The sequence below is a fragment of the Sphaeramia orbicularis genome, chromosome 13 (assembly GCF_902148855.1).
Source record: "Sphaeramia orbicularis chromosome 13, fSphaOr1.1, whole genome shotgun sequence".
Lineage (NCBI taxonomy): Eukaryota > Metazoa > Chordata > Actinopteri > Kurtiformes > Apogonidae > Sphaeramia > Sphaeramia orbicularis.
The window spans coordinates 34,544,789-34,566,626 of record NC_043969.1 but is presented as its reverse complement, the minus strand read 5'-3'; the positions used below and the strand labels follow the sequence as shown (position 1 = coordinate 34,566,626).

At 37.1% G+C, this 21,838-nt stretch overlaps 1 protein-coding gene across 3 annotated transcripts in view; it reads right to left on the bottom strand.

The window, feature by feature from the left end:
* Positions 1-21,838, bottom strand: part of stard13b (StAR related lipid transfer domain containing 13b) — a 124,071-nt gene that overhangs the window by 50,269 nt on the left and 51,964 nt on the right. The gene's annotated exons all lie outside the window — the stretch shown is intronic.

Genomic DNA, 21,838 nt, shown 5'->3' with positions numbered 1-21,838 from the left:
AATGTCTGTTTGAATGCTTCACAACTTCCCCCTGCTCTGGAGGGAAATATAAATACCATTGGAATGCCTATGAACTGAGTAAGGAGTGGAAGACAGACGGGTGTGGGAGGGCTTACAAAAATAGTGGTTTTTGGACCTGCCCTGTACAAGAACAACTCGCCCGCTGTTACTGGTCACAAAGGTGCCAAGTTTACTGGGGGAGTCTGCACCATTAGGAGAAATCTACAGAGCAGAGAGCAAAAAAAAAAAAAAAAAAAAAAGGAGAAGTTGTTTTGCTGGTTGGAGAATGCTAATTTCTGCTCCCCCAACCCCCCATCACATAAAGTCTACTTCCAGCCGCAGGAAGGCCTCTCAGCAGGTCTCCTCAAAGTGTCAGCTCCACAGTGGAAAACACAAATTTTAGCTCCAATATGTATATGAGTGACCTAGATACTATTTATCCAACATGGAAAGAGAACATCAGACTCCAGGATGCCAGATGTTCAGTTTTGATGACCTACACTGACAGAAAATGAAGCCTCTCCAACAGTGGAAAATCAAATCAAATTTCCACTTCTGCACAGAACTGGAACTTTTTTTATGACTTTCATACATTTTGCAGCCACCACAAACTCAGTGAACGTCTTACTTTTCTTCTAACAAGAACTTAACAGTCAATCATAATGATGTTTCAATGAAATGTGTTTATATTTCAATAGACCGGTTCTCTGTGCACATCTACCCAGTTATTCATATTTATCTGAACTATTCTCAACCTACTGTTGTCCTTGTCTCTAGTTGAACATTTGTTTATTTTAGGTCTATGTTGATTGATTGATTGATTGATTGATGATGTATTTATTTCGAATATGATATACGTCAAAACAGAAGAAAATAAATAAACAAAACACTTAAACATAAGACATATAATACATCTTCGAAAAGGAGTGAGAAGAAGTATAACTTACAAACTCCTGGTGACAGTACTAATTAAAAAGATGTATGAACATTTATGCTATAATTGTCATCCCTAGACCTCACTTTCTTGTTCTTGTTTAGCAAAATTAAAATGTTCATAAATAAAAACTGTCAAACCCCCCCCCAAAAAACCTCAACACAGAACCAGGCCCTGGTTCGACTATAAATACAACACCAAACCCTCTTGAAGTATGTTATATTTGTTTGTTTGTTTGTTTTGATGATGCCTATGTCACCATTATTATTATTATTATTATTATTATTATCAATTTAATTTATAGCGAACTAGTGATGTATTAATGTTGGCTGTTTTATGTCTTGTGTCTGTCACCTGCCTTGAGACTGCAGATGAAAAGTAGTTATTTTTACTAATTCTGGCATATTTACATGGGTGTATTTTTTATACAGCAATGTTCATAAATGTGCATGGTCCCTATTAAATAAACCAATAAATAAATAAATAAATGAATCAACAGATTTTTAAGTTAGACTCCCTGCTTGTTGCTGCAACACATTCAGAATCATTACCACTGTGTTATAACTTGAAAATGTATTTCTGTTTTATTATTATTATTATTATTATTATTATTATTATTATTATTATTATTATTACTACTATTATTATATGTTTCTCTGCATCCAAGGAGCTCAGACCATTTTCCTAACCACTCACCAAAAGTATACAGTATACATTTAACCCTTGTGTGGTGCTCAGATTTTTGTTATTCAGCCATTGTTTGTGGGTGTGGTGAACCCACTGCATTTGTGGGTTTTTTAATTCAACATAATCAAACAATTTAATGTTAAAATACTCAACAGATGTTTACTTCATCCCAATTACAAGCAACATAAAATGCATATATGTTGAATATTTGCCGCTTGCCTTTGCTAGATCACATTTATGAATCAAAGCGCTACTCGTTTTTAGCAAGTTTTTAAAAATAAGATGTAACATAATCAAGATGTGAGAGGAAAAAAAGTCATTAAAAAATAACTACTCATAATTTTTCTTTTTTTTTTTTTTTTCATAAATATATTTATTGTTGTTTTCAGAACAGGCAAAAAAACACCCACCCACACAATAGCACCCACTCCCAGTGCGACAAAACATACTTGACAGACACAACTTAGTTGACTATACTGACAGATATTTTAAAAATTGCAAAAAAATGTGTCCAGATCTTATAAAATTCTTTGATCTTTCCTTTAGCTAGGTACGTCAGCTTTTCCAGTGCTAGGTTAGAAGACATTTCTTTAATCCATTGGTTCACTGTGTGTCCTTGAATATCTTCCCATTTCAAAGAAATAACTCGTTTAGCTTGTAATAAACAAAAATTTTAAAGTTTCCTTTTTCTTCCAATTACTTGAAACTGCTCAGGGAAGATGTGCAAAATACACCATTTTGGATCCACAGGGATAACACATTTTGTAAATCTATAAATTAAAAGCCTCTTTCCAAAAATTATGAAGTTTCTCGCAGGCCCACATACAATAAAATAAAGTGCCTAAATGTCAGGAATGTTGGGATTAAAACTGTGTAGTTTTACAGGGGTGACATATGTTCTACTCATCATTTTTCTTTTAATAAAAAATGACCCAAACGCCATTAAAGGGTTAAATAATTAACAACCGTCATAAGCTGTAAGGTGTTTTTAACTCCAGCCCCTATGAATTAATCTACAGGCCCACATGAAATAAAAGCGTTTTAAATTTTCTAACCAACTAGAGTGCTTGGATTTTTGTCTTTTTCCAATGCGTCATAAGTCGTAGTTGACAAATCCCTCGAACTGTGACTACTCTTTGACTATAGGAAAAAAGCCCAAGTAACATGGTCCGACAATCTCCCCACACCTGGGATCAAATCCACACCCACACCCACACCCACACAAACAGACCCACCCAGTGCCAATCAGGGCTTGTGCCACCCTCCACATGACAGGCCTGGCCTCTGTATACAGGTCTGTCTGTGTAGTGGAAATACGGCGCCATACATGTGAATAGAACACAAATGGGCAAGTGACCAACTCAAACACAGCCCCTGTCTGTTCCTCTTACAGACTGGCAAAATCCACCCCAGCTTAAGCTCACAAAGACCACAATTCAGCAGAACACTTAAGAGCCCGCTGCACATTTTCATAAACTCCTCCTATAGGGTTAACGGTCCTCCCCACACCCACAGATGGAGCGATTTTAATACGCAATTGTTACTTTTTTTAAGGCGTAAGATGACGATTCAGTTGATTTCACGGACTCGTTTCATTGACTCATTTTTTTAATACACTCAAACACCTGTGCTCATTCATACCGTCCATGAGGTGTCAGAATGAGGAAAAAAAAAAGAGACCGGCGTGATCTCCTTGAACCCATTTATGTGTTTTCTTCCTCCCTCCTTGTCTAGACAAATAAATTCACAGAGTGCATCATAAGCATTGCATTACGGAATCAATCAACCACCACTATGAACGAGATTAATGGTGTTTTTGTATCTGTCCACACTCCTCAAATTCCTCAGCAGGGATTATGAAAGAGCTAAAAGATCTCCAGTGAAGTCTTTGAATGTCGTTGTGTTTAACTTTGTTCTGCATGCCATAGAGAAATGGCTGTGGCGTGTCCTTAGTGGGAGTGTTGTGTGTCAGGCGCAGTGACTCCAGCCCTTATCAAACTTGTTCCAACACGCCTCTGTCTGGGTTTCAGAGCTCAACCACTATATAGCATGGCAACAGGAATCCAGATTCACATTACACACACACACACACACACACACACACACACACACACACACACACACACATGAAAGTGGTACAAAAAGATGCTGTCTGGCTTGACAGATTGGAATTTATTCTTCATCACGATGCGGGCAGTAGATGCTGTTGTGTGATGACAAACTAAGCCGCCCTGAGAAGCAGCTGTAATGTGGGCCTGTCATGCACCTAACCTTCATTTTACGCTCTCTCCCGCCTCGCTCAGGTATGATTAAAAAAGGAAAACTCATACTCTGAATCGTGAAGTGGAAGCTTGGGGCCCCCACGGATGAGTGTGGAAGCAGCTGAGTGGGTTTTGGCCACAGCTCTGATGTGGTTTGATTCAGCAGCAGACACATGTAATCTGCACTGGGCAGTCCTGGCTCTGCTCTGTCTATGTTTCCTGTGGTTAAGGCTTAAGAATAGCCCCACTGTGACTGGAGATTTCCACCTCAACCAGTGGACCTGCTCTTCAGGTAACATGAAACACCTAATACTGTCCCGGAGAATGAGGAAGCTCATCATCGCAGTGTTTCATGTGCAAGTGCTGCAGACTGGAACAGCTGACTCAGACTTAAGACTCTTGACAGTCTGGATAATTATTCAGACTTTAATCTCATCTTTAGTAGTAGACGCTCCTCCAGCAGCTGTGTGAGCCGCTGGGTTTTCCCCAAAACAGAGGTGTGTCTCCAGATATTCACGATTCTCACCTGCATATTAAGTCCTTTTTGAGTGGATTACATATAATAAAAATAATGATCTGAGTATAAGAAAATCTCCGTGTCTGGCCTGCATCAAGTAAATCACTATAATAAACTGCATTATGTTCCCTGAACACCAGTAGACTACGTTTTAAATTCTGTCTAATATGGGTTTAGTTATGTAAATATGGAGTTCCTCATTCACTGTTATCACAGACGTTAATGATAGGGATTCTATGCTTTATAAAATACATATTAAATGTGCAAATTTCCTTTAAAAAGTGAGAGTAGTCTTGACTCAGTTCCTTCAGTTAACCTACAAAAAGTTGTGGCCTTTACATCTTTACTAGCTAGACGTACCATTCTTTTCAAATGGAAGGACTCATCACCTCCAACACACGATCAATGGATTAGAGACATCATGCTTAATATAAAGTTAGAAAAAATTAGGTGCACCCTAGGTGACTCTATCAATAAATTTTACTAAATATGGGAGCCTCTTTTACACTGCGTGAATATGTTGCCTGGCCTGGAACTTTAAAAACATTTTAGGTGTTTATATTGTTATTGACCGGTTTTGTTTATTTATTTTCTCTCCTCCTTTAATGGTATCAGAATGCACTGTCTTGACTGTCTTTATGTGTGTCTTGTTTGTATTGCCCTTTTTTTGTTTTGTTTTGTTTTGTTTTGCCTTGGGTTCTGTTTGTTTATCATGTCTAGTGTCAATCTTTGTATTATAAATACATTGCTTGAAATCATAAATGTCATACTTGCGAAATGAAAAGTTTTATAAATGTTGAAAAGTTCTATAAATAAAGTAAAAAAAAAAAATAAATAAAAAAGTGAGAGTAGCCTGTCAAAAATGCAGCTTTTCTCACCAGGTTCACGTCGCATACTAAACACTAATCCATCTTAAGTGAAAAAACATGAAACGATTTATGCTTCTTAATATTTATTTAGTATTTGACTTTTGCGATAACTACTGTGTGCAAAGCTCATTCATTTCTCAACCTGTCTCATTTTTACAATCTATAACATCCCACAGTATTTGGCTTCTGCTTTTAGAACTATATACCCCTAAAGATGTACTCTTTTTTGTGTTGACTTGCAAATGAATTTTTCTCTACATTTAAAACTTTGTATCACCATTTTTTATAATGAACATTTGTTCCTCTTTGTGCCATTCGCCCGTACAGAGCTGGGTAAAAGGGCATTTGTCTACTCTGCTCCTTGCACATGGAATATGTTGCTTAAAGACTAGAAACTGACTGAACTGATCTCCTTGAATGTTTTTAAATGCAAACTCAAAGTACTAGAGACTAACTCAATGACCTGCGCATGTTTTTCATAGTTTGACTTGTCCTGTAAATTATTGCATGTTGTAACTGTATGTTATATTTTATGCTGCCTCTTGGCCAGGACTCCCTTGGAAAAGAGGTTCTTAACCCTTCCATGCATAGTGGTCACCACAGTGGACAGTTCTTCTCCAGCTGTTCTCTTGTATATTCATGGATTTTGTTGTTTTAGTTCCATATCAGCCAACACAGTGGACACTTATGCACCATCCCAAACACTGCAATTCAGACCATTACTGTAACTTTGCTGTTCTTGATAAACCTGATCTGCAGTGACATGTTTTAGTGTAAATCAATTGTTATTTGTTAGACAAAAAGGTTTTTTTTTTGCATATTATCTCCATGAAGTGAGTAATAACTAGCATTAGAATATGTTAAAATGTGAGAAAACATCAGATTAGCAGCATTAAAATGTTTTTATTTCATTGCTTTCATCTCACTTTCTGATACTGGGTTGTAAACACATTTCTTTACTTCAAAATTAAATGCATGGACATTATGCAACTCCATGAAAAGAAAAAAAAACTCGATCACATTGTTTTTTTCATGCCTAAGGAGGAATAAAAACACTCAAGAAAAAAATTTTGACTAAGGTTTTCATAATTCATGCATGAAAGGGTTAATCTCAATTGGGAAAAAAAAAAAAATCTTTAAAATTTTGCATTTCTAGTGAAAATCAGGTATTTTCATTTACTGACCACATAGATGTTGAGAGTAAATTCAAAGGTAACATAAAAAACAATGTGCACGCACTTGAAAACCCTTGGCCTGATTTATCAGTGCATGGCAAAGTTTTTGGACAGATGGACTGATGACAATACCCTGCGGTCAGTGTGGCTGAAGGTAACCAGCATGTCTATCCACTGTCATTTGTCAAACTATATGGGTTTTATTGACAAATCAATGCTGCAGAAAATAACTGTTTCCATGTTCACTATGAAGCCTGTGAATGTCCAAATGGGTCATATCTGAGTTTGATAAAAACCTAAGAAACTGCATTTTATACAAATTACTTCAACATATTGATAGGATTAGTGGTTCAAGAGTTCTTAAATATTTTCGATCAGTATGTGCTTTAGGTCTATGAGGGATTTAATCACCCACAGATATATGAGGTTCATCACGTTTTGGCTGTAAAGTGACTTCAACCCTTTAAAACCATTTGTATCATATTTGCTACACCAGGCTCTGAGACCTCTGTCTTATCAACAATATTAATAGTTGCCTTAAATTCTGTTATATGTGACCCAATACGTGTTTTCTGCCCCCTGGTGGATTATAATCCCACTGCAGCCAGTGGATGAGTTTTTTTCTTTTAACCCATAAAGACCCAGTGTTACTTTTGTGTCAGTTCCCAAATGATTTTTTTCTCTATTTTTAACTTTTCTTAAGTGATTTATCACCGTTTACTCTAATATTACGCTCAGTATTTTGCATTCTTAAGTGAAAATTTGGTATTTTCCTATATTTAATTTACTGATCATTATTGACGCCCATAAAGCTCAAATTAAAGTTGAGGGTTATTATATCATAAACAGAGAAAAAGGAGATAAAAGTGACTTTTTCAGTAAAATATATCATTAACTGAACATTAAAACATGAGTGTCCTTCCACTGTCATTTATCAAACTCCATGGGTTTTACTGGTGAATCAATGTTGTAGAAGATGACAGTGTTTCCACGGTAACTACAGAGCCTCTGAACGTCCAAATGGGTCATATCTGATGACCATGAAAAGATGACAACCTGCTTTTTGCACTAATTATTCACACTGATTAATAGGATTAGTGGATGAACAGGAATTTTACTTCATATATCAGCAAATGGTTTTGGTTGCTAGTGGATGTTTGGGTCTTTATGGGTTAAATAAGTACTTCATGTACTGAAACTATGCATAGCTACTTGATAATTTATACTTTATAGCACAGTTAAATTGTGTTAAAAATGTGTGTATCAAACTTGATACTGTAGGTATTAAAGGTGCTTTATAAAAACAACCAGTATATCAAATGTGATACAAAAATATATCATGAACAACAACAACAAAAAAAAGATCTAATAAACATCTTGATTTCAAAAAAGTTAGAATTTTGTGGCTAGTTTTTGATGGGTCAGGTTTTACAGAGTTAAACACAGCAGAACGCCACATACAGACACAGTTTAATGGTAAACATTTGTAGACCACACTTCATTATCAATTCAGACTTTACTTATTTACAGTTGTAATATTAAAAAGAAACATTAATCTCTCTGATACAGCTGCCATCCATCAGCGTTTGGCAGTGAACCGACTACCTTCTGTAACATGACACACCTGGAATTCAACTTGTTAGATTCATCCCTGATCCGCTAAAATCATCTGACCTAGTTTTGACACAAATCTAAGGGCCTCTAGGTGTTCTTCACCCTCCACCTCATACCTCTGGCTTAGTCAACATGATTGAACACACAGATAGACATACAGCATAAAATGAAACACAAAACAAAAGTAATAATTTCTTATCATTCTCAGTCCATCTGCAGATAAGTCAGCTGTGTATATATGAGTCTGTATGTGGCTTCTCATGGTTCTTATTTTAGCAACTTAAGGCTGAGAAGCACCAAGAACACATGAAGTGTATATAGAAGATATTATATACATGCATAAATTACCAGTCAATGCACTCAGCTTTCGTGTCAGTGAAGCGCATCAGCTGAACAAAGCATATATCAAACTTCACGCTCCATAAATTCAAGTGAGAAAGTTTAACATTAGCTTTTAACCCGGTAAAACTCAAAGGGCACAGCAGCAGGGTCATGAATTTACAAACATATGAAGTAGAACATGTAACCGCTGCATTTAGATTCACCCAATTTCCCAGTTTTGGATCAATAAAATCAATCTATCTATCTATTTATTCTGGGACTTCAACCTACAGTTACTATCATGTGATTCATCTATTTTATATTTTCTTAGTTAATTCATGACTATTTTATTCTATAAAAAGTGTAAATAAATAGTGAAAGCTGCTGATACAGACTATCTTTGCATCAGCACTACAAAATGCATTTCATTATTGGTTAATCTATGATTTTTCTCAATTAATTCATACTTTATCCAACAAAAAGTGCAAAAATTGTGCAAATCACACCCTTAGAGAGCCTATTTCAACAACTAATGTTCTACAACAGATAAAGATCCATGTGTTCATCCCCACATAAGGAACTTTACTGCTCCTAGTGGTGGACTTTAGGTACTGCACAAGAGCATGCAAGAGAAGCAGCAGCGCTTCAGAAAAACTTATCAGCTCTCCCTTTATTCATATAAGTCCTTTTTATTGAGTTAAACATTCTAATCCATATTCAGAGCCATAAAATTACCCACTGCATTATTTCACGTGCAGTGTAAACACATTAAAACAGCACCATTATTATGTACTGTACGAAATCAAGCACAGCTCCACACATATATTTTCTTCTTTTTCCCCCTTTTTTCTACTTTAACGTGCTCCAAATTATTGATCAATAAACAAAAGATCAACAAATGGGAAATATAATAATCTTAAGCGCCTTTCAGGACACTCAAGGACACTGTACAACAAAATAAAACAGACAATGCATAAAATACAAAGAAGTAAACAAATAGATAAAAGAATAATTACAATATATAGCACAGAAAGACACAAAATGTGAACCATTGCATTGTATGTCTTGTAGTGATGAGTAAACCTGTAAACCAACTGGTGTTTCTTATTCCTTAAACCCTGCAGATTGACCGGTGAATTATAGGAGTATAAACACATTATACCGTACTGTTTGGATGTGATGTAGATTCAATGCATTTATGAGCATTTATATTACACAACAGTGCATCCATACACAATCTGAAACCACAGAACACCTCTAAAAGCCTGTATTTCAATAGCTCTGTCATTACCACATGCACCAGGACAGTTGAGTCTTAGACAATGATCAGGACTGGAAAAATAATTACATTAACATACATTTCCCAACAATGCCCTTGGCTTAATACACGCTTATGTCAAGAGAGACACAAAAACAGCTCCATCATTGTCACTCTATCACATGCACTTGTGTTAAAGACAAAAAAGCTCAACAGTTAAGTCAGGGGTGTCACACTCATTTTCTTCCAGGGCCACATTCAGCCCAATTTAATCTGAAGTGGGCCAGACCAGTAAACTAATAGCATGATAGCTGGTAAATAATGACAACTCCAAACTGTTTTAGTGCAAAAAAATAACATTCAATTATGCCAATATTTACATTTACAAACTATCCAAACAAAAAGGATGTGAATAACCTGAAAAAAAATGAAATTTGTTAAGAAATATAAGGACAATTTTATCCATATTATGCCTTGACTAATCAATTTTTATACATGTGTGTTACAGATCAGATCTACAAAGACGCAAAACATTTAATAACAGGCAGAATATTGTTAAAATTGCACTTAATTTTCTTTAGACATTTCAGGTTGTTCGTATTTGTTCAGATTATTCACATTTTATTGTTACAGGATAGTTTGTTAATGTAAACAATTTTCATAATTTAATGTTTTTTGCACTAAATCAAAGAGAAAAAAAATGGTGATGTCATTATTTATAGGTTATTATGATATTATTTTTGAGTTTAATGCCCTAACTTGCATTTTGCAAATTCATCCCTCGGGCCGGTTTTGGCCCCCGGGCTGCATGTTTGACACCTGTGAGTTAAGTCTTGGAATAAAACATGACCTACACTATAATTACATTATTAAAAAAGCACTTTCCAAAAATGCCCTTGAATCAAACAATACGCTACAGCTGGATATGCACTACAAAATCATGCATAAATAGGAATAAATATGCACTATAGCATGACTTCTAGTTCATATATTGCGAATCAGTGCCCCTCTGTGGTCATTTATTGAATAGGAATGCAATTTAACAGTACTGGTGAATCCCTATAAATTGTTATTATATGTAAATAAAAGGTTAGAAATTAGAGGGATTTTAATTCATTGTGCAGTTTATTAGCCTTATTGAATGCTCATTTGGATTTCTATTAATTACATTCAATGCACATGTGAGTTTATCTTTCAATGATAACACACATTCATTTTTCCACTGGTTCAAATCAGTTGTCTTAAGTTTGCCTTAGTGCTGTTTAACCCTCCATGGTGCATACTCTGAGATAAAGCCGGTTATGTGCAGCCTGCAGTGGGCTACTGACCTGCCAGTCTCCGCTCTCTGACATTCTTCCAGAGTAAATCCCAGGCTTTGGATGTGGAGCTCCGCAGATGCTCACTGAAAGACCGCCGGAGCTTCAGTTTCGCTGAGTTTCTTTTAGATGTCATGGCAAATAATCCACCCAGACATAATAAAGTAAATCCTCCTCGTCCCACAAGTCCTGTTATATGTTAATGTCGTCGGAAAAAGATGTCACACATTTGCTTTACCCGTTTCTTTTCTTTCTTTTTTTAAGAAGCCAAGTCTACTACAAACGTACAAAACGTGACTTTAATACCCGGTCCGTAAATGCAGCTGTCAACATTTTTAGTGAAAAAAAAAAAAAAAAATATATTCCTTTCTATTCCGCAGAAATCAATGAAAAATGAAAAAGCTACAAGTTATTAGTAAAGCACAGACTTCCACACTTCACACCAGATGTGTGTAAGTACGATGTGTGTGTGTGAAAGAGACGCACGTACAAGGAGCGCGACTCTACTGTGGTGCGTTTACGTGTTGTAGGAAATATACCACTGACCAGTCAATCATATATTACCTACTACAAATAACTCAAAATATGGCAAGAAAAGGCCGAATGAGGAGCTTGGGCGGATAAAAACATCAACAATAAACAATGTATAGCTCATTATATCACTTTTTAGCATTGAAAAGCTTCTTTGTGGTTTGCAGTTGCCAGCTTTTGCAGCAAATAACCACTGAAATATCACAAAATTGTCAATTCGAGCCCATTTTGGCCCTATTTTACACTGGCAGGATGCATATTATTAACGGCAGCTCTTATGTCAGACTTTTTTTGGGGGGACAGTGCATATTAATGAACACCTACAACAATTGCAACTGTAAATATGCCAGATTGTAGCAACAGTGCTAATTTCCATCTGTAGTCCCTAGGCAGGTGACTAGAAAGACAACTGACAAAAGGCAAAACATTATAACAACACACAAAACAACACAGTGAGGACAAGTGAGTCTTACGAGGTGACCCTGAAGGCATCATCAGCTATAAACCACTTAACACCCCACCACTACCACCACTACACACATGCAATCAGGCTTTCAAATGACACAACTAAAAAGTCTTACTCTAGTTCTATTTAAGAAAAAAATACACTGAATTATTTTTTATTTTATTTTATTTTATTTTATTTTATTTTATAAGATAGATTCCAGTATCTGTGACTAAAAGCGTAAAAACTGCATTTTTGCATCTGAAACATCTATTATTTCCTTAAAACAATTACCTGTAATGTTACCTGCAGCAGCTGCTTTATTTTCCATGGCTTCTATTTCTCTAAGCATTGACCTATTAATTAACTCCTATTAGGATTTTGACCTCAGCTTCACACCAGTTTACCATCTGTTATTTTAGAGCTTAATGAGAGTTCAGTGAATTGTCCTCAGGTAGAGGCTTACAGTAGGTCAACCGTTTTAACAGAAACATGGGTTCCGTTTCAGCACCACTTACTTCTGTTGCCACAATATCTCGCACTGAAGACACCAAAAAGAAAAGACAAGCTCTGCCCATGACCTAAGAATAAAAGCGTTAATGTGTTGCTGTGGCAGCTTCACTTATCATCGTGCTATAATTATTTTTAGGAATTTTATTCTATTATTGTGTTCTCATTCAAGCAGTCCATGACCTCAGAGCAAAGATACTGTATCAGGCATATTGATTTTTTTTTGTCACCAGCTGGGATTAGTGTTTTAAGAGGTATAATTCCCATGTAAATATATAGCCTTAAGACTGACTGACGGCTGAGGATTGACAGTTTCTTCAATGAACAAACATCCGCCGACCTTGGTTAGCATCTAAATGAAGTTGAGCTAACGTTACTTCATTTAAATAAGCAGATAGACCCCATCTGCTGCTGAGCTGAGTGGGTGATTTACAGATTAAAACAAGGTCACACTGTAAAATATGTGAGCATCCAGTCAGTGAATGCTCTGGAGAGAAGAATATTAATGAAGGTCTTGGTTTTCCATTGGCTTTGTCTTTTGGCAGCCCAAGCCCAAAACCTGCTTATATGGGTTTGATCAGCGGCTAATTCTGTCAGTCTCAGTTTCCAGTGTGACACAAACATCAAAGATTTAATTTGCCTCAGAGGAAAACATCAAATATTTCTGTACATTTCTTAAACGGTTTCCAGAATGTGAAAGCTTTTCATCTGGATTCGGATCAAACTGAATTTGTCACTGTTATTTCAAGATTTAGTGAGTCAAAAGCTTTAAACATATGCAACACAACATAAATGTCTTTTTTTTTTTTTGGCTCAGCATGGGTCATAGGAAGGAACCTCTGATCAGCATGTTGCTATTTTCAGCCAGACTTGTTCAGACCCCAGGCTAAATGAGAGTTGGAGGAGAAAAAATAGGCTGCACACACAGTTGTCTGGAAAACCTGTTTCGTTTGATCCTCTGACTTTTTAGGAAGGGTAAAGGTTAGGCCGAGTCAAGCACCTTGTTTTCTGCTGATTATGTGAACCAGAAAGCCCACGGAGGAACCCAAAAGGTGAAAATGTCACAAAAATCCCAAAATTAGACCATTAATGTGTACCCTCTAAAAGTCAAAATCACTAACTTGCAGAAATGACAGATGTGAAGAGGCGTATTTTTTTGTTTTTGTTGCATGCATACTTTGACTGATCCAAATTGACAGTGTTGTAAACAAGGTATCCATCTGAAGGCGCAGTGACTGACAAGGCAGAAGTGGAGCCCAAAACCTGACAGGACAGACACACAAAACCAACCTTGTCAGCAACGGAGAGTAAAAGTGATGGAGGAAGAGCAGCAACAAGGTTCTGACCTCTGTCTACATGAATCACCAGAGAGATAAACACAACCCACTGCTGCACCTCTAGTATCCTACTCTAAAAAAAAACATGAAATGAAGAAGAGCATTATCACCCTAAATTCAGAATCAGAATCATATTTATTGCCATGTAAGTAAACTGAGTTCACATTACAAGGAATTTGCTTCAGTGGTTTGGTGTGTATATAGAATATGGAGTTGGCAAGAAGCATGCAGTAAAAAATAAAATAAAAATAAATTTGAAAAATAAACAAGCAAGATAGATTTATAATGTACTCAATGTAATCAAATTTGTCTAAATATTCAATATACAATGTGGACAAAACTAATGGGTTTGTGTTACATTTCATGGTAGCGGTTATGGTTCTGTTCAAATAGTGCAACAGTGCAATCTTATTCAGTTCAGTTCCATTCATTATTATATCTAGTAGGGCTGCAGCTACCAATAATTTTAATAATCGATTAATCTGTAGAGTATTTTAAGAACTAATCGATTAATTGGATAAACACAAAAGACTCAATTGTCAAAGATTGGTATTTAACCCAAAGTAATATAGGCTGCAGACCAGTCACTAATGATTACATCCCTACAATGGCTTTAGTTATAGTTAGTGAGCACTAGCCCGCTACCTAGACTTGTTATGGCTAGAGACTAGGCTATGGCTAGAGATATAGCCTTCAACCAGCTCCGGTTATAGGCTATCAACCTAGTGATGTATGGATTAGTTCAAGTCAACAATAGGTAACCTTAGTCTGGTGGCCTGATAAACAGAGATGGATGAAAACGTTATAATTACAGCAATAGTGTCTGAATAGCCAGCAGGTTAAAGTAACCACAATATGTAGGCTATCTTAAGATAGGTTTGCATAATGTTCCCAGTTGCCACGGCAGCCCCGTTGGCTTGAAACATAGCGCGCCGTGGGATTTTGGCCATTTTTTTCCCCTCCATATTCAAGTTGTGTTACATAAACAGTGCACTACGTTTCAGCCAAATGGGACTGTGGTGGCCACCAGGAACATAATGGAAACCTAGCTTTAAAAATATGCCTGGCCCAATGAATTGACTGCCGAATTAGTTGCCAGCTCTTAAGAATCTATTTGGATTGATTTAATGGATTTGTTGTTGCAGTACTAACATCTAGGGATACAGAATAATTATCAGTACCGATAATTATCGGTCCGATATTGAAAAAATGACGTCATTCAGATAATTCAGACAATTAAAGTTTCCCTGATAAATAGACCCCATAAGAATAAACCTAAATTGCTTAGACTTCACGCATTTCACCAGTCCACTGAGCATGTTGTTGCCTTGCCAATGAAGAAGAAGTCGAAGAAGAAGAAGTCAAAAAACAAGAAGTCAAAGAAGAAGAAGAAGAAGTCTGGATCAGCACATTGTACGTAAAAGGGTTTTCAGTTACTCTCCACTACAGCTGCAAGACCAAGAGGAAGATCTGTTTTGGCTGTTTTGGTCCAACAGCAGCAGAAGAAAAGGGACATTCTTAAATGCTTAACGTAAAAAAAAAGCTTAACGTAGCTTAATGCCTGACAACAGTGATCAATCACCACAAAGTTGGTGTGGACATCTGTAGTCATGTCTACTTTCACTTCTGCAAAATCATGACAACCCCAATTTTATGGATGTTGTCCTCGTTAAGCCTTTTCCTCTCCATAGACGCACATTATAGCTTAACGTAGCTTAATGTCTGAAAACAGCGGTCAATCATCACCAAATTATGTATGTGTACATAAATAGTAAGTAACTGAAAACCCTGGGTTTACTATTAACTGAGTTTTACCAATGACTTGAAATAATAAAAGAATTTGTCGAATGGGAACTATTGTTGTTTGTTATCAGTGTCGGTTACAAAAAGCAAGAAGTTATTGGTATCAGTTGTAAAAACAATTGTTGTGCATCCCTAATTCTATCTGAATTTAGGGTTCAGGGTAAATTACACAGTAAGTTATAGGTCAGGATGTATTAACTTAACTTTATCTTTATGTTTTATGCGATATTCTTCTTTGTTCTGATCGTCTTGTCTTCTATTATGTTGACTTTTCTATAGGTGGATGTACGGGTTGGATCACAATGTGCATTGTTCTTTGTTCTCTGTTTCAATAAAAGTGAACTCAAAAAAAAAAAAAAAAGAAAAAAAAGATGAGCTTTATCATGGAGAGGACCATTGTGGCTAGACGATGACTTAGCCTCTGGAGTGATGCTTGGCAGTGGAAGCAATAGCACATGCAAGAAGAGGAAACATCAATCAGCTTGAGAATGTTTTCCCTTCGCTGACTCACCCACTTGTTTGTTTTGGCCACTTTAGAAAATGGCTTGTTTTCCTGTATCCCTGAAAAAAACTGGCACATTTTCGGGGGCTATACTTTTTGCACACTGTCTTTTCCTGTTTCTCTTTTCTCCTTTTCACTCTTTCATAAATAGATGAAGACGTTCGTATTTATTTGTGCACAAGTTTATCTACATTCCACAGTTTTTTTTCTCTTCTTATGTGTGTCCGTGTCTGGTGACTGATGTGGAATGCTGCCCCATAGCTGCAGTGGGAAAATCCCAGATGTGAGGAAACTGATTTCTCCTCCGTGATTGGGTCATGTTGTTGGCCAGGAGGTCTTACACCAGGCCCCCGTGAATAGTCTGGGAGATTGCTCTTCCCAGCCTAATGGAAACAAGGCTCAGGGAGCAGGGAGCAGGGAGCGCCCCCCCACCCCCTCCTGCCCCAGCCCCCGAGGGCTTGTCGCAGGCATGTGCTATAAATTTCCTGACCATATATTCCCAAGTCGAGTTCATTTTTCCAGAGGAGCCACACATGTGGTGTATATCTGAGTTTAGATTATGGGGTTGGGGAAGGAGGAGCGGACTTTGGTCCCAATCCATTAAAGTGGCCACTAATTCTGTTTTCTTAGAGAACCATAGTAATGTCATGGTTTCGTCTTTCTGGAGGCTTTACAGATTTATGTATTCCCAAACGATTATCTGTGTCTTCAGATAGTTTTCAAAACAAATATTCATCTTATTAACTTAACTGTATTTTCCTGTATTTTTGGACATGACTTTTATATTACCCTCCTGACACCGCATGAGGCAAAAATAAGAACATTTGGACAACTCCCATTGTAGAGGTAGGGGTTTGTAGAGGTCAAAGTTTATATAGAGAGGCTTAAAGAATGTAAAACTGGCATGACAAGCGTATGTGACTATTGTTTCATTGAATGACAAAGCATGTAATGCTGTCAGGTCTGAATCTATTAGGGATGCATTGCCCACAGAAATGCATGGGAAAACATTTACACCACTGTCCAGCACCTGGTTTCTATTAGAGCTATGAGGATTTAATCACAGAGGTCCATTTCTCTCTCAATCACTCTGCTATTTTTCTCTTGTTTTCCCCTCAAAAGGTGGCAGATGTAAACTATACTCCTGCTTTACTGATTTTAAGTCATTTTCAGTTCCAGTCTTGTCTGCAGAAGGTCGAGAAGCAAAGACAGTTAGTCTCCATGAATCAAAATCAGACAGGAAGTTGATGTTTATAGTATGTGTCAAGATGAACCGCAAACTCCCGTTTATGCCAACAAAAAAAAAAAGAAAAAAGAATGACTACTGCTGAATATCTATCTATCTATCTATCTATCTATCTATCTATCTATCTATCTATCTATCTATCTATCTATCTATCTATCTATCTATCTATCTATCTATCTATCTATCTATCGTATATTTTCTCTGTTAATTCATGACTATTTTATTCTGTAAAAGGTGTAAATAAAGAGTTAAATCCGCTGATACAGACTAAATATCATTGCATCAACACAAACATGCATTCATTCTGAGCTTGCAACTACCCACTATTTTCATTATTGGCAAATCTATGATTTTCTCAATTAATTCATATTTTATCCAACAAAAAGTGAAAAAACTGTGAAAAGCACACCCTTAGAGAGCCTATTTCACCAACTAATGTTCAACAACAGATAAAGATTTTTCACCATATTCATATTAGAGAAAAAGTCTGAAAACTGGGCAAATCTTTGGATAAATGTTGCTTTTTCTTTGAAATGATTCCCTTTTCAGGGGCTGATTTTTTAAGTGAAAAATAAATTTGAATGATTTGTTGTTGCAGCTCATAGAAATACTCAACCGTAGTGTGTTATTGGAGGACATAACAAGACTTCATTACTTTATTTGAATGAATCAAAATTCTTTATTACTGTAGAAATTGAGGTCAACGAAGTTACTATATTTGGTTCCTTGCCCATAAGTGGCAAAAAAATAAAAAATACATATATATCCAAGACGTATATATCCTCCTGAGACCCAGGAAAGTAAATGTTTTGGCTTTTTTACATTAAATAATTGTCTCGATTGGAAAAAAGCATAATGCAACAGTTTTTCAGATACAATTTTTTATTTTTATTTTATTTTTTATGGAATGTCCTTTGCAGTGGACAGGATTTTTTTTCTAAGTAAAGCTGTGAAACTCTTGTCCCCTACAGAGGACAAACATGCATTGCTGGGTCTCAGGAGGACAGAAAAATACAAGAAAAACACATGTAATCTGAAAGAGACATGTATTTTAGAACTTTAGACCAACATAAGTGCTGATCCACACACCTGTCCACATCCACATTCTCCCTTTGAACATCATTCCTTACATTAGTACCATTACTTCATGGTACCTAACAAAGCAGGTACACTCACTGTTCATGCACAGGTGGACCTTCCAGACCCTGTAGACCACATTGAACCTGAGATTGTTGACTCACTGTCCTCACTGTAACTGCTGCTGTCACTGTCTTGTAATGGGAGCGTAAATGACCAAAAATAGTCACTTGCCCAATAAAGGGTTAACAGTTCTCTTCAAAACAAAAGAAAAGATGGGATTTATTAATTGGTGTGGGGGTTCATTGTAAATTCCTTTCCAGCTCTGCTCAACTCATCAACCCATGATAAGCTGGAAGTACAGTAAAGGTATTGTTTTCCAACTGAGACACAAACAGGTCCTGCTGGGCCCTTAACTTTTAAAGCCAGAGAGTCCGAGAGCGGTGAGGATGCAGGAAGTCAGCTCTGCCTCTGCCTCTGCTATTGCTCTTTGATTACTGAGCCAAATTTTTTAATCAGGTCTGAAACCACAAGAAAGCCGCAGTGCTACAGTGCCCCAGGACAGAGCCTCTTTTAACAGTAGCCAGTACTTTTATTGTTCTTTTTTTTTTTTTTAAGTCTGGGTACAGGTAGAAGTGCACAGCTATGTAAACCAGCAGCAGCATGGTTACCCACAGCCGTGCTTCAGTGCAGAAGGACACAGTGTTTGGTGTGAGCCGTGCCACGTGCTTGGCCAATCTGAGGATGTGGAGGAGAAGGCTGCAGACATTTCGCCTCCCTGCAACATCTGGAATCTCTGCGGTTTATGTGGGAAATTTGCAAGGCCGGTGACAGAGCTAGTGTGCTTACTGTATCTAAACCGACCCTGCGGAAATGTTCTTGGATTGGAAATAACGTATGTGTGCAAGAGCAGTAGGAACTACAAACTGGAGCTCCAGAATTAGAAAGATTTAAACAAGAGAACTGTTGTAATTTGTATTCATTTCCAGGAGTGTGTTGTGTTTTCACATACACACACACACAAAAGGAGATAACGGCACTAGAGACTGTTTGAGCGCTTATCCGCCACATCCCTAGTGTAGTGTGGCCCTTCCTGGCTCATTACTTCCTAAATCTTGTTTCTGCCTTTCTTCCCAGTTGGCAGCTGAGTTCTGGACCAACCTGTTAGCTTTTGTGCTGCTTCACACACACTTAAACACACACACACACTCACACACACAGCGAACATCCTGACACGGCTGCCCACGTCTCTTTCCACTCAGTTTACAAAACCCAGGCCCGAATTCCTGGAGACACACACACACAGGCGGACGCACACAAAAAGCGCCCTCACCTTGGTCACGTTGAGGAAGTCATTCCCAAAAGGATTTATTGACTGTTTCTTTTTTAATTGGCAGAATGACTATAATTAGGTTTTAGAACAATAAACCTGTTTCCTTTCACCGAAAACATAAAAACTTAGAGAGAAAACCCAGCTTTCTGAACACACACTTTGCACAATGGCGGGATCAAACTAGATGATTTATACTTGGCAACGAATGATGCCAAACATGATGGGAAATGTTGAACATGATGATCTCATTCAGTATAAGGGCCTTGAAGGCATTATTAAAAGACATTATGTGCTATTTTATGTATGCTAGTGACGATAATTGCAATGAAAATGTTGAAATTGCAGTAAAAACGTTAAAAGATTTTCAGAGCGGGTTAACTAAATAGTTTATTAAATGTTTTTACAACCTTGACAAATTACTGTATACACAAAGAAACGTCTAGAAATACTACCAGGCGTCTTTTTTCCCTCTCTCTCTCTCTCTGTCAAACAGCCGAGCTGGCCTCTGCACTCAGGAAACCACAAGTCATTTTCCATCTTTCCATGTGTGGAATTTTTCATGCACTCGTCATGCCAGCAGCACCCTTTATAGTCTGAGCAGGATCTACAAATGACGACTTGCTTATAAATTTAGTGCATGATGTCACCGATCTGGCACCTGTTAGCAGACGGACGGACGGTACACTCCGATGAAACTGGATTTTCCTGCAGCTATAGGCAGGCTTTAAATCAGGCTGTTTCATAATGTCCAGGTCTGTTTCGGAATAGTTGAGGTGCAGATGAAAATACTTGGCTGTAGTTGTACACAGCGGTGGAAAAAAATGTGCTGCCTTGCAGGTTTTTTTTATACTTAAGTCACTTCTAATATTGGGGTAAACAAAGATTAAATTCAACAACACGTGCAATTTCCCCCCTAAAAACGGTGGATTTCTTCTTGTTATTATCTCCTTGAAGTGGACGTATAGTTTGGTTACCCACCATCACTGCCCTCAAGCTTATATATTAATAGGCTTTGAGGAAAACAGCTATTTTTGTGCAATATTACAGTTTTCCCTCATACCTAGATGCAAAAAACTCACAGATGTCTTATTTATTCTTATGTGTGCAGCCTAATGGGTTGAATGCTGAAATTATTATTTCTTATGTACTAACTACTTATTACTTATTGCCAGTGTTGGGAAAACTACTTTGGATCAATTAGTTCATAATGGCAGTAGTTCAAACAAACTATTTCTACCTGAGGAGAAATGTAGTTTGTAAAATCTACAGCTAGAAAAAGTAGCTTTAGCAACTACTTTTGATTTTCAATGTGTTGCTATCTGGGGTGGCACCAGTCGGAGGGTTGTCCATGGTGGTGATAACCAGATGATGTTAGTAATGATCGCACATCTGCGAAGCACTGGAGTGGTGCCAGGGCAAACCAATCAGACGCAGCGTTGGCTGTGATGTCATGACATGATTATGCCTTCAAAGCAAATCAGGATGAAAGAGAAAGGGACTGTCTTGCATTCAAGGGTGAAATACAATTTATATTGCAAAAAATAAATCTAAAAAACCCTTAATTTTACATTGTTGCCCAAAATTGTAGTTCACAAATTGAGTAAACTACAAAAAATGACCCAAAAAGTACTTGAACTACCTGGCACAGTACAAAATATAAATGTAGTTTAACTACCAGCAAGTTACAGCAAAACGTCATTTCACTACATAGTTCAACTACATGTTTCAACAATTTGTATGTAAGATATATGAGGTATAGAACCAAAACTCAAAAAGCAGATGGCAGATATAAAAACAATCATATTAAAAGCTTTCAAAATCTTACATAACTCTATTCCTGTGAGGACCTTTGGCTTTCTTTTGGGAACTCTGTGACACTTTACTAAGTTTGGACTTTATTGTCACAACAAAAAGAATTCATAATAAAAACCAACAGTGAGGTCAGAATCCAATAAAGAAAAAGGAATAATAACAGTTAGTAATTCATACCGACAACTCAAAACATCCAATCCTACATCTGACTTCAATATTCACCCTGCAAACTCATGCTCTGTTGTTGTATGCGTCCTGATTACAACTAGGCAGGTGGCAGGCTTTCTCAT